This window comes from Bubalus kerabau, chromosome 1 (genome assembly GCF_029407905.1).
Source record: "Bubalus kerabau isolate K-KA32 ecotype Philippines breed swamp buffalo chromosome 1, PCC_UOA_SB_1v2, whole genome shotgun sequence".
Taxonomy (NCBI): domain Eukaryota; kingdom Metazoa; phylum Chordata; class Mammalia; order Artiodactyla; family Bovidae; genus Bubalus; species Bubalus kerabau.
Window position 1 is genome coordinate 204113272 of NC_073624.1, and position 14457 is coordinate 204127728.

At 38.6% G+C, this 14457-nt stretch overlaps 1 long non-coding RNA gene across 1 annotated transcript in view; it reads left to right on the forward strand.

Annotated features, from left to right (window-relative positions):
- Positions 1-6030: 6030 nt before the first annotated feature.
- LOC129630070 (uncharacterized) overlaps positions 6031-14457 on the forward strand; it is a 70640-nt gene continuing 62213 nt past the window's right edge. Inside the window, exon 1 of the long non-coding RNA XR_008703492.1 lies at positions 6031-6524. This is a non-coding gene — a long non-coding RNA (uncharacterized LOC129630070). The remainder of the gene's footprint in view (positions 6525-14457) is intronic.

Consider the following 14457-nt stretch of genomic DNA (forward strand, 5'->3'; position numbering starts at 1 on the left):
GGCCAAAGTACTGGAGTTTCAGCTTTAGCATCATTCCTTCCAAAGAACATTCAGGACTGATCTCCTTTAGAATGGACTGGTTTTATCTCCTTGCAGTCCAAGGGACTCTCAAGAGTCTTCTCCAACACCACACTTCAAAAGCGTCAATTCTCTGGCGCTAAGCTTTCTTCACAGTCCAACTCTCACATCCATACATGACTACTGGAAAAACTATAGCCTTGACTAGACAGACCTTTGTTGGCAAAGTAATGTCTCTGCTTTTGAATATGCTATCTAGGTTGGTCATAACTTTCTTTCCAAGGAGTAAGCGTCTTTTAATTTCAGGGCTGCAATCACCATCTGCAGTGATTTTGGAGTCCCCCTCCCCAAAAAAAATCCGACACTGTTTCCACTGTTTCCCCATCTATTTCCCATGAAGTGACGGGACCAGATGCCATGATCTTCGTTTTCTGAATGTTGAGCTTGAAGCCAACTTTTTCACTCTCCTCTTTCACTTCCATCAAGAGGCTTTTTAGTTCCTCTTCACTTTCTGCCATAAGGGTGGTGTCATCTGCATATTTGAGGTTATTGATATTTTTCCCGGCAATCTTGATTCCAGCTTGTGCTTCTTCCAGCCCAGCGTTTCTCATGATGTACTCTGCATATAAGTTAAATAAACAGGGTGACAATATATAGCCTCGACGTACTCCTTGTCCTATTTGGAACCAGTCTGTTGTTCCATGTCCAGTTCTAACTGTTGCTTCCTGACCTGCATACACGTTTCTCAAGAGGCAGGTCAGGTGGTCTGGTATTCCTGTCCCTTTCAGAATTTTCCACAGTTTATTGTGATCCATACAGTCAAAGGCTTTGACATAGTCAATAAAGCAGAAATAGATGTTTTTCTGCAATTCTCTTGCTTTTTCCATGATCCAGTGGATGTTGGCAATTTGATCTCTGGCTCCTCTGCCTTTTCTAAAACCAGCTTGAACACCTGGAAGTTCATGGTTCATGTATTGCTGAAGCCTGGCTTGGAGAATTCTGAGCATGACTTTACTAGCGTGTGAGATGAGTGCAATTGTGTGGTAGTTTGAGCATTCTTTGGCATTTCCTTTCTTTGGGATTGGAATGAAAACTGACCTTTTCCATTCCTGTGGCCACTGCTGAGTTTTCCAAATTTGCTGGCATATTGAGTGCAGCACTTTCACAGCATCATTTTTCAGGATTTGAAATAGCTCAACTGGAATTCCATCACCTGCACTAGCTTTGTTTGTAGTGATGCTTTCTAAGGCCCACTTGACTTCACATTCCAGGATGTCTGGCTCTTGGTCAGTGATCACACCACCGTGATTATCTTGGTCATGAAGATCTTTTCTGTACAGTTCTTCTGTGTATTCTTGCCATGTCTTCTTAATATCTTCTGCTTCTGTTAGGTCCATACCATTTCCATCCTTTATCGAGCCCATCTTTGCACGAAATGTTCCCTTGGTATTCTAATTTTCTTGAAGAAATCTCTAGTCTTTCCCATTCTGTTGTTTTCCTCTATTTCTTTGCATTGATCGCTGAGGAAGGCTTTCTTATCTCTCCTTGCTATTGTTTGGAACTCTGCATTCAGATGCTTATATCTTTCTTTTCTCCTTTGCTTTTTGCTTCTCTCCTTTTCACAGCTATTTGTAAGGCCTCCCCAGACAGCCATTTTGCTTTTTTGCATTTCTTTTCGATGGGGATGGTCTTGATCCCTGTCTCCTGTACAATGTCACGAACCTCATTCCATAGTTCATCAGGCACTCTATCTATCAGATATATTCCCTTAAATCTATTTCTCACTTCCACTGTATAATCATAAGGGATTTGATTTTGGTCATACCTGAATGGTCTAGTGGTTTTCCCTACTTTTTTCAGTTTAAGTCTGAATTTGGCAATAAGGAGTTCATGGGTGACTAGCTGGCTTTAAAACTATAGATGCGTGTAAGTTTAGTAGCTTAGGCATCAAGTTGACCCAGGGAAAGTCAGTATTTTGGGCAGCTCTGTGGGCCCTCAGGGTCTTTGGCTGGGAGAATGATTTCTTTGCCTGATGGTATTTATTCCTTCCTGTAATCATTAGCGGAGAAGGCAATGGCACCCCACTCCAGTACTCTTGCCTGGAAAATCCCAGGGACGGGGGAGCCTGGTGGGCTGCCGTCCATGGGGTCTCACAGAGTCGGACACGACTGAACAACTTCACTTTGACTTTTCACTTTCATGCATTGGAGAAGGAAATGGCAACCCACTCCAGTGTTCTTGCCTGGAGAATCCCAGGGACGGGGGAGCCTGGTGGGCTGCCCTCTCTGGGGTCGCACAGAGCCTGACTCGACTGAAGCAACTTAGCAGCAGCAGCAGCAGTAATCAATAGACAAACAAGGTTGGGCTGGTTGTGTTTGTTTGAAACTCTAGCCTCGCTCAAACATCACTATCCCTCAAAGGTCAGTGGAGTACTCTATGGAGCACTGGAATGTAAGGTTGTGTGGATGGTGGCATTTCACCTTTTCCTCAAATTTTTTATTTCTTAAACCAGAATACAAATGTAAATCAGTCTGTGGATGGTTTTTGGACATTTTGAAAGCACTACGAAAGTAATTACAGATTTTGTGTGTGTGTGTGTGTGTGTGTGTGTGTGTGTGTGTGTGTATGTTAAGGAAAACGATCATGAACAGAAACATCCTTGATGGGAAATTTCTCATCTCCTTCCTTTTTGTGTTCTCAATCTCCAGGACTATGCCAGGCCCCCAGAGATCCCTTAAACCAGGCTTCCATGATATAATGAAATAGAATGAGTGAATGAATAACTCATGAGAGAGATTGTTAATGTAGCTACCAGTATAACAGCTGTTTCAAATCATCAATATTGTTTTTTCACTGTATCTTGAAAATTTTTCTAATTTACATTCTTGAGGATATATTTAAACCTACCAGAAACATATTCATAAATATGTTTCTGAGAGTCCCTTGCTTCTAGTTAGTTCTTCTGTCTATATTCTCTGGCAAATAGTAAACAAAACAATTATTTACCTGTGTTCAGCTATTGATGCCTAACTAGTTCTACTAATGTGATTTGTTCAAACTTTTACTATAAAGATGAATGAATGAGTATAATACAACAAAATTTTCCATATTCACATGACATTTTAAAGTTCCTTTGATATTGAATTTTCTCCATTTTTGGTAAAGACTGCTTTACTTCATGTTAAGAAATATGTACTAGTTTATTCTCAATTGCAGACAATTATCTTATTACCTAAATTTTTTTTTTGCCTTCAGATAAAAATGAATCTCTTAAGCTGGCAAATAAGTAATTTAAAGGTCCTATATGAATATTTAAGTAACTTTTTCTGCCTTCATCTTTTTTTGTGCCATTTAGTCTCTTTCACAAACATCTAATTTGCCTTGATTTGAACTAAGCAGGTAGCATGATTTTTGGTACAAACATTGGTTTTAATTTTTCCATCATCTTCTTTAGAACTTTAGAGTATTGCTTCACTGCATTGCAGGTTTTAAACATGACTCTTACTGTAGCCAAACTTTCATATCATGCTGTCCAATTCTAGAATTCTGTGAATAAAATAATGCTAATTGTGTTCTGGCTACTAAGTAGTAAGTAATAGTAAGTAAGCAAAAGAGAACCCTAAATTTTACATAATATCACTTTTAGCTCTCATCATATTTACCACAAAATGCTGATAAGTTGATATATTTACCCTACATGTAGGTATTAATTAATACTTACAAGTTTGTACTCTCATTTAGCTAAAATGTTGATAAGTTGATGACAGTTCAGAAATAGGTCATTGCTGCTGGGAGAGAAAGCATTTTTTTTTTTCCAAAGAAATTCTCTAAGAAACACTTTTACCTCAAACCCATTATTGAATGGGCACAGCTGCAAAACCTCAGCACTCACGAGGGGCTTTGCTCATTACTCCATTTCTCAGATGTCACTCACAGAGCTCCCCACCAGAGAAGGCACTGTAATGACTCTCGCCTTCCTGAAATAAGTACTTTGTGCAAACAGTGGAGCAGGTGTACTTAGGCCAATGGCATGACAAAGTACAAGGAAGATGCCCTGCTCAAGGACGGGCTGATTTGCACACAGGGAATTGATGCCACTTAGGAGTGCACACTGGTTGAGCTAATCCAATTGTTGTTTCTCCTTGAAAAGATTCAGAAAAATTAGTGGAAAGGATGGGGGCTTTGCAAGAGCTCTTGTACAGAGTGTCCTCACACTTAAGTAATGGGCAGAGCAAGTGGGAGCCATAGCAACATCTGCTCCTGCAAACCACGCTCTAGTTTTGTTTTGCTTTGTTAATTGGTCCTGTAGAGAAAATGTGGTTTGTTCACAATGAATGCTATCATTTCTTCGTAAACTATTGCAGTAGCGTCCTCTGTTTCCACTCTCATGTCTGTGGTCCTTTCCCCACATACATAGAAGACCTGCTTTTCTTTTTCATTTTTTAAATCTGTCTGATCATTGTCACTGTAAACCATAGAATTTTAAATTGCTATCTTAGCCCTAAGGCTCTGCAGAGTCTGCCTCCTTCTGATTTCTCTGACTTCATCTTATACAACTCTGAGCCCTGCTCACTGTCATCTAGATACCTTGGCCTCCGATATTTTTCTCCAAGAGTTCAAACTTGTTTCTGCCTCAGTCTTGTTTTTCCCATTCCTGAAGTAAGCTACCTCCCCACTGAATACCCCTCAAAAGCTCTTTGCTTTGGTGATTCCTCATAATTCAAATCTCAGCTCAAACTTCTCTTTCTTAGATATGCCTTTAAATTAGCATATCTTGTTCTATTCTACTCATTTTGATCTACTCATTTTAAATTTGCTTATCTTGTTCACTGCTATAATACTTCTATTTTCTCCATTTCCCTTACAGGTAACAGAAATTACATTTTTATTTATTGTTTCCTCTTTGTTTTTAGGTTTCTCTAACAAGAATGTATACTCTGTGTGAGCAGAGTACATGTCTATGGTTGAGGATGGTACCCCAGCATTAAGGAGAGTGCCTGACATACAGAGGCACTGTATGTTCCTCAATAGATGTTTGCTAAACATGTAACTGAGTAACTCAATTGTGGATAAATAAATGTAGTGACATTCTGTGAGTAGTACAGAATTTTCCCCATGCCAGTCAACAACTCTGGTATGCCCAAGATATTATTTGTTTAAAACAGCCCAAAGTCATTTCTTGGTTTTTATTAAGAAAAATTTATAGAAAACCAAAATGAATGATTCATTTATTATTCAAAATAAACTCATAATTCAATGCCAAAAGGAATATAGAGATCCTACCTTTTGTCTCCATAGATAATTGTTAACGGTTCTTAGAAATGTCTTGAAGAATAGTAGCACTGCAGACCAAAGGTCAGTGAGGGCAGTAGTTCCAGGCAGATAATGCAGGAAGAGGAGAGACAAAAAAGTGCAGTTTGGAGATCTCAGGAATCTGAAAAATGCTGTGGAGTGATGGTGAGTTTGGAAAGGTGGAGAGAAAGTAATTTGAAGAGACTGTTAGGACCAATCACAAACCTGACATCTAATTTCATACGAAATACCAAGGCTACAGAACTGTGTTGGCTAAAGCAGCGTTGTGCAGAGCAGAGGGGGAAGTGAGGAGGAGGAGATGTACAGAGCATGGGTGAACCTTGGTAGAGCATTACAGAGTAGTTCTCTGAACAGCTGAGGGGGTCGGTGCTGGACTGGGCAAAGTACACCATATAAGTTTGTTGAAAGAGGTCATGCAGAGGACATGGAAGCTGTTGACCAGAGAGCTGGATCCCTTTCTCTGTCCTTGACTGTCTGTTCTGCTATCCCCGTGCTCGCAGCCATTTCAAGGACGCAGACTTGAAAGAACAACATGTTGTTGAGGCCATCTGAATGGTATATGAGAACGAACCCTGGGTAAGGCCCCATATAAACTGTAAAGATTCTGGCAAGTAGGTTTTAAAGCATGGGTTAAACCATTTCACCTGCCTTCACTAATCAAGGTTGTCTTAAAACTTGCATGCCCTCCAAGCAGCATGTCACTTGAACAATAAGATGCTTGCCTGAGTTATTTTCCAAGAACTTGGAGTCAGCTGTGGCTAGTTTCAGCTGTGCAGGCTTAGACTAAAAAGGACCACAAACCCTTCAACTGGGCATGCGTGAAAGTCTTCTACGCCCTTTTGATTTTGGACGGCGGCAAACCCTCTCAGAACGTGGGGATGCCTGGAGCCTAGTTAAACCTGCGCGGAAAGACAGTGACCGCACTTTTTCTCCAGTCACCTTTCCCCTTTCCTGAGGGCCTCACACCGCAGTGCTTCTCTCCTGTTTAGCCTATAAACACCTTGCCTTCAGGGAGGTTGGGTCAAGATTTGTTCTCCCATTTCTTCCCTTGCCTGTTTTGCGAATGAACCCTGTCTTTGCTGTAAACCTCTGCATCTCAGCGTTTTGGCTTGCGAGATGTCAACCAAGAGGACCCTGGTTTAGTCGCTGGTTCAGAGATCGCCTTAGCTTTTGGCTGCACAAAGAAGAACCTGGTAAGTTCCCTTGCTTATGAAAATGACCACCATTGACCAACCTGGAGTGGGCTATGATCTCTACTTGCCCTCCAAGGCAGGATCAGGAGTTTCAGGGGTATTTCTACTGGTGGTGTGACTTTGGTCAAATAGTTTAACCCATGTGAGCTCTGGTTTCTTGGGCAAGGCTGCCTAAAACTGGTTCCAGGTATCACTGTTTGTACATTTTATAGAGGTTGTGATAGAGAAATACCTAGGATACGAGTCATATGTTATATTGCTATTTTAAATCACTCGTGATAGCTGTGTAAAGAAAATATTGACATTGCTTGCTAGAGTTGTGTTGTGAATGAGCTGTGGAGGAAATTGGCTGGGATGTTAGACTAGGCACTTGCAGAAAAACTGAGATGAAGGTATACAGTGAACTGCACAAGCAGAAGAATGGTTGGGGTTATCCACAGTAGCAGGGGAAATTTTGGCCCTCTGTGCATAACTAAGGTAATTAAAAATCCTATTCCTGCCTTGTAGTTCAGGTATTTCTTGAGTCCTGGTGGACATCTGTGGAAGGTGTTCTGTTCTTAAAGAGGGGTGGAAAGCGTGTAGTGGCTGCTATACTCTGGCAGCATCACAAAGCCCTTTAATTTTGCTTCCTTACATGAAATATTGAATGAACAACTGCTGTTTTTTATGGGGCATTTAGAAACACCAGATGCTCTTCTCAGAATGTATGAATTCATTTGCCCTCACAAGAATTTTATGAGATAGTTATTATTAACTACTCCATTTTGCAGGTGAGAAAACTGATCTGTGAAGAGATTAAATAGCTCATGTGAGGTTACATATTGCACATTTGCTAGAGCTGGAATTCATTCCCAAGCATTATGGTTTGGGTAGGCTGCTTGACCATTCTGTGTTAAGACCACCCTATTTTAGTATATTTAGAAGATTTTAAGAGGTACCAGAAACATTTGGGGACTTGATCAGCATACAGATAAATGGGCCCCGACCTAAAGGAAATATTTTTCCCCAGTATCTGCAGGTGTCCTTGGTTTTCAGGGGATTTTAATGAATATCCAATTTAAGGACCATTGCTTTTGTCTGTGAGTCAAATTGCCTTGAAATGAAACATATTCCTTTCCATAAAATAGTAATGATAATGAAGTTTAGTCAGGACTGGATTGAGAAACTAATGGGAGAACGTGTATGAAAACACTTGGAAAAGCACTGACTTTCAGATTGCCCAGAAACACCTAAGTGGGTAGTTATAATGAAATCCCTGGTCGTCATCTGTAGCTACCTGATAAACGGTATCGTTTGATAAAGAAAGCAGTGCAATTGTGTGACACACAGTGGCTTAGTGAAAATGTCACGTGTACAGTTTATACTTTGTAGTACATTGAATATCACCTAAATTTTTGGGGGCACACTCTCTCCTCAGAGAAGTGCAGGTGGAAATCCTTTTGCAGCCCTCCAAAGAGATCAAAGGAGAGGGCACCTCTGTGGCGTTTGAAGGTGTGCATCACACATTCGTTGCTTTCCTTTAGAAGTGAGCAGAAATCCCCCATGACTTTAAAGTCCAGAGCATTTGTTTTCAGTAATAAAATATGCATTAGTTTTTATTCTCCTGCTGTTATAATATTCAGTCATTATAATCTTACAAAAAGAAATTTTCTTGTATTGACTTTAATGGTTATCTCTCAAACTGCCAGATGGTTCCATCAACAACTTAAGAAATTTATGAAATTAATCCCTTCTAAACTTCACATTTAATTCTGTTTCAGTGTCTTCAAACCACAGCTTTCATTTGAATTCTGAGAAAATTGGAGAATGATTTTCCTCATAAACTCCAAAATGCTGTTTTGCTCGCTTCCTTTGAGCAATGCCTGATATAACTACAAAGGGATAAACAAGTCTGGCACACAATTTTGCATTAGGCTCCAAGAGGTTTCATTTTTCTTCATAATCCTAACGAAACAAACTTTGAGACTAGCAGTGAGTTGGGTGGGGAGAGTGGGACTTTTCTATTAGGTATTATATTTGTTTCTTTGTATTTCAGTTGGATTCATCAACTAAGAATTAAGAAGAGGTTAGGAAAATTCACATTTCCCCAGGGCCAGCCATCCCACCGTGGCTTCATCACAAAAGTCATTTCGGTTTCACCTCAATTAGGTCAAGGAATTGAAGTCTGAACTACAGTGGCCCAAGAGAAATGCTCAGGTCTAAGGCAGACTCAGGACCCTTGCCAATCTGACTCCTACAGGTCCTCAGCAGGGAAGGATTTTTCATCATGAATTATTACATGAGTTTTCCTAAAGGGGCTCATTCCTTTTTTTAAAATATATTTTAAATAAATGGCTCATAGTCATCATCAGCTTCTGTGTTTACTTAGGAGAAATATTGCTTCTTATTCTGGACTTGGAGAATATAGACTGAGTTCCATTTTTAACTGTATGACTTATTACCTATGAAACCTTGTCAGGCAGCCTCCCTTCTTTCAACTGTTATACACCATATAATTCAGTGTTTTCTTAAGAATTAAAATCTGTCACAGGCAGAACAAATGTTAATTTTTAACTTGATATCTGGAATCCGAGAATTCTTACTGAAGAGTGGCGAGTTAACTGAGAAATGACTTATGCACGAATTTTGAATGGTACTTCAGTTGATATGTAAACCAAATCAATCACCAGGGCAGAATGGGTAATTGTAGAGCACTGAGTAATTGATCAGTTACTGAAAAGAACTGTCGGTGTGAGGCACAATTATAAAACCAGTGCTTAATGGATTGACCATTCATTTACATTGTCTTCCCACTACATTCCCTGCAGTGGCTTTTCTAAACCTTCTCATTCAAGCCCATTCCCTCCTGCCTTTTCCTGAACAGTCACTGCAGTGTTCAATCAATGGGCCTAATGACTGCCATACAAAGCATAGCATCCTGCTTTCATGGATCATTTTTAAGGCCTCTTATCTTCTGTCTCTTCATCAGCTCATCATTTTCTCCTTTTTCAAATATTTTCTTCGTGAAGAAGTCTTTGAACTCTAGATTTACTGTTCCTCCAATCAAATGAATCCCTTCCCTAAATTATTATAAATCACTACTAATATTCTTTTACAAGACTTGACTTAACCTGTTCTCATGATATAGAAATTGACATTTTTGTTGACTAAGTATACTGTTTTACACTTTATATATCTTTGATAGGATCTGGGTCTAAGTTATCTTTTCGTAGTGCACTATCCAAAGAAAGCTGAGCGCCGAGGAATTGATGCTTTTGAACTGTGGTGTTGGAGAAGACTCTTGAGAGTCCCTTGGGCTGCAAGGAGATCAGTCCTGGGTGTTCTTTGGAAGGAATGATGCTAAAGCTGAAACTCCAGTACTTTGGCCACCTCATGCAAAGAGTTGACTCATTGGAAAAGACTGATTCTGGGAGGGATTGGGGGCAGGAGGAGAATGGGACGACAGAGGATGAGATGGCTGGATGGCATCACCGACTCAATGGACATGAATTTGAATGAACTCTGCGAGTTGGTGATGGACAGGGAGGCCTGCTGTGCTGCAATTCATGGGGTCGCAAAGAGTCGGACACGACTGAGTGACAGAACTGAACTGAACTGATCCACATTAAATGCTATGTTTTTGTTTTTTTTTTTACATGATATTATACATGTTTCAATGTCATTCTGCCAAATCTCCCCACCCTCTCCCTCTCCCACAGAGTCCATAAGACTGATCTATACATCAGTGTCTCTTTTTGTTTAAACTATTCTCAACAAGGGACTTGACTTTACATAGTCTATTGTAGGTGTTCATTAAAGTTGATGATTAAATCAAGGGCACTTTGAATCAGTTTTAAAAATCAAAGTTGTAAGTACAGTAATGAGAAAAGCAGAGTTTTTGCTATAGAATATTTGTTTCTTTGCAATTTACTCTCATGTGCAATGCATTAATGTGACCAGGAAGCTGTAACAGGAAATACATATAGTAGGTCTAGTGACCTTTTTTTTACAAAATGATTCAAAGATACCACGAAATATGAAAGTCCTGATATGGATTGGCTAGGTATTTACCATTTCCAATCTAAGTCCTGTCCTTAACAATGTTCTGGTTCCCCAACTAATCTTAACACTCTATTGTCAGCATTCTTCATGGAAGGAATGCAGAAATTTGGAGAAAGAAGTGAAATTCAACATGACACTTGATTCACTGTCCTCCGCAACATGGGCCTGGATATTTTCTCATTCTATGCTGATTTCCACCTTATTGCTTCTTTTTTTCTGGCCTCGGCTAACTCTGAAGAAAGAAGTAGGACGTATTTTATTATTTATGATATATACATAATCTATATATCAGTTCGGTTCAGTCTAATTTAGCAATGATGAGACAGAATTCAGTAGATAGAATGGGAACTGATTCAGAAGACATCTCTTTTTATTTGAAGGAAGGTGGGCCAGTTATCTGAAAGGAAAAACAATATTTTCCTAATGTAGAATAGTGCCTTAAATGAGTGACCTAAGATTGCCCTATGTCTCTGCCTCTGTTCCCTTCCCTCTTCCTTAACAACATATTGGCCCTACCTGTGAGGAACTTGTGAAACCTATCTCACCACTGTTAAGAGAGTCAACCAAATGACTCCAGTTTGTGAAGAACATCCTTAGGTATGAGTGGCATAACCTTTGCTAAACTACCCATCCCTTCTTTTACCTTTGGTTCTCCATAAAACCCCTAATGGCTGGGAGGATTTGGGGAATGGCTTGTTCAGTCAAAGAACCAGTTTTTCAGTTAACCCGGGTAATTGTCATCTTATCAGTATTTAGTGATAATAATAATTGTATTTATTAAGTAGTAGTTCTTTTTCAGTAATTTATAAAGTAGAGGCTTGTGGCCCATTTCTTTTCATGTCTATCTTGTGTTCCTTCAAACTTGGTTTCTCCATTCTTTATCTTAAACTTAGAAGTAATTTAGCCAGTACAATGAATCTAATTTTCATGTGCAAACCAGTCTGAATTCTGAAACATGAGCTGAGTGATTTAGATTGAAAAGAAAGGAGAATTGTATTTTATTTTTTTAGTGAAAAAACTTCTGCAACTATCACACCCACCAATTGAATGGCTCCCTATTCAGCAGGTTATAAACAAACATTACTTTAACTAGAAGATTACCATGATTTCCAGTTACAAATTGGACTCATAAATTTGCATATTTGTCTTGCGAATATTTTTTTTTTCAGTTTGAATTATGAACAGTTAGCCATTCCTTAAGAGTTTGGTTCTTTGAAGGACTGTGTGATACAATTTCCCCTTCCTCTTCAAAGAAATTAAAAAAAAGGCAAAACAGAATTGATTTAATGGTGAGTGACTTGACTCTTTTGTACTAGTAACAAATGAAAGGTTCTGAAAATGTACCTCCTCTATCTTTTGCTTATTTCCAAAAAGATATACCTGACATCTACATATGCTATTGTGTGTTGGCAAAGGTGATTTATGTATAAGCCAGAAGAAAAGCTGTCAGAAATTGCTGTCATAGTGTTCTTGTTCTAAATAGTTGAAGTTGACAGTGTCTCATAAGATCCATAACTGAACATACAACTGTTAATCAAAAGAAAGAATTTACTGGACTCTGATCATCCTGCAGTTAAATAAATAAAAAAAAAATCTCTCTTGTTTTCATGTGTTTATTCAGCTTGTAGTGAAAGAATGGGAAGAGAGATTGCTTGTTAGTACACTGTGCATGAAAAGTCAATTTTTCTTTTGCAGGCAAATGGGAAGTAAATCAGTTTGTGTCACTTCACTTAGAGTGAGAAAACTATTAAAACAACACTGTCAATACCACAGCATACATTCCAGTTCCATCAATTCTTGATGTCACTTTGGATAATATGTTATTGTAGGGTAGTCCAAAATAAAGTGATGTCTGTACCTCATTGCTTTGCTTTGAATTGTGGAAGATTTGAAAATAGTGGCATGTTGAGTTAGGATACCACATTGTTAAGTATGGTGTATGATAATAAAACTTTGCCCTACTTTAAACTATTAGTTTAAAGCTTATTAACAACAACAATTATTTGCTTTCAGTATTAAGATTATAATTCAAATGTACTTTTGCATTTGTGGTTGTAATTTTACTAGCTATCAATATTTTCCTATAAAGGAGATAATAACCTAGTAATATTAAAAAAAAAAAAACTGCTTTCAGGTAGATTGTCTCATATTAGGCTTTCTACTTAGCCGATGTGTCTTTGATGGGGGCATTGCTTGAGTTCTAAATACTTCACATGTGTTTAGTGTTGCCAAGAGGCCCTGAACACCACCACTACCCATTTTATGCCTTTTAAGAAATAATTGTCTTTTTCAATCACATTCAAATAAACATTTTTGGTACTCAGTACAACCTGATTCTGATTATGTAGCATGCAGCATTCAAGGGATCAAATCACCAGCAATTCACTTCTCCAAGTTGCTTTCTTAAATCAGCTTTTAAATAGATTTATGTTGCCTGTGGATATAAAGCAGTAGAGTAAAACTAAACCTTCCTGATTTCCAAATCAGCATTTAAAGAGCTATAATTCATATTTAATGAAGAAAAACAGCTAAATAAGCATCCACAAGCATTTAACTAGAGACTTCATGCTCATAAAGTTTTTATCCCCTGCTAAAAGCCCCTTTAGCATATCTTTTTATTATACTTTGATACAAAATGCTAAAAGGAAGTTGGATATTGTTAGACTGCTATTAAATTATAAGAGAACAAATATTAGGAATAAATTTCAACTCAGTTAACCAGGACAAGACTGGCAATTTTCCTAACTTGTACTTCAGCATTTAAGTTCTCAAAGAGAGAAAATGTTTTATAGCCAACAGAACTTGAAACAATATTGAGGCCAGATGTCTCGGACCTTTTGTGTAAGAATAAGCACTTTCTATTTCAAGGTTGGACATCCTGTTTATAAATAGGTACATTTGTGGTGAAAACTGACTTTGTTTTACCTGTGAAATTGGGTTTGGCTATTTCCTCTGAAATAAAGATGGGCTATTGAGAGCTGCTGCCTGAAGGCAAAATATAAAATTGATAGCATAGTATATGTGTATTTGGGGGTTTCTTGTTTCTCAAGTATACCTGCTTCAAATCTTTGTCATTGAAAACCATCCTATCTCAAAGTCAACACCAAGATCAGGACTAGCTGAAATGAAAGAATACAGTGTTTGAAAACTAGCTGATTCCCTAAGACATTGTTTCCTTGGTTTCAGGCCTTAATTTTGCTTCACATTTTGTCTTATTTTCTAAAGCAGACTAGTATTGAAGAGGAATGATGAGACATATTTAGTGAGTATAAATGATCAAGAATGTTACTTTAAATAGACACAGATTTCAGCACTTATATTTGGCCACTGTTTACAACCACACTAAAGAATGAATGTGCCATGCATTCTTCAAGGCATGACCAATTATTCTGGACAAGTGAAATTGGCACTCTTAGGCCCAAACAAATACAGTTGCCTAATCGGCTTCAAGCTCAAAAAGAGTCCTACTAATATTATAGGCATTTATTGCACTTTAATGATATCTTACTCCTTGGAAGAAAAGTTATGACCAACCTAGATAGCATATTGAAAAGCAGAGACATTACTTTGCCAACAAAGGTCCGTCTAGTCAAGGCTATGGTTTTTCCAGTGGTCATGTATGGATGTGAGAGTTGGACTGTGAAGAAAGCTGAGCGCTGAAGAATTGATGGTTTTGAACTGTGGTGTTGGAGAAGACTCTTGAGAGTCTCTTGGACTGCAAGGAGATCACCAGTCCATTCTGAAGGAGATGAGCCCTGGGATTTATTTGGAAGGAATGATGCTAAGGCTGCAACTCCAGTACTTTGGCCACCTCATGCGAAGACCTGACTCATTGGAAAAGACTCTGATGCTGGAAGGGATTGGGGACAGGAAGAGAAGGGGATGACAGAGG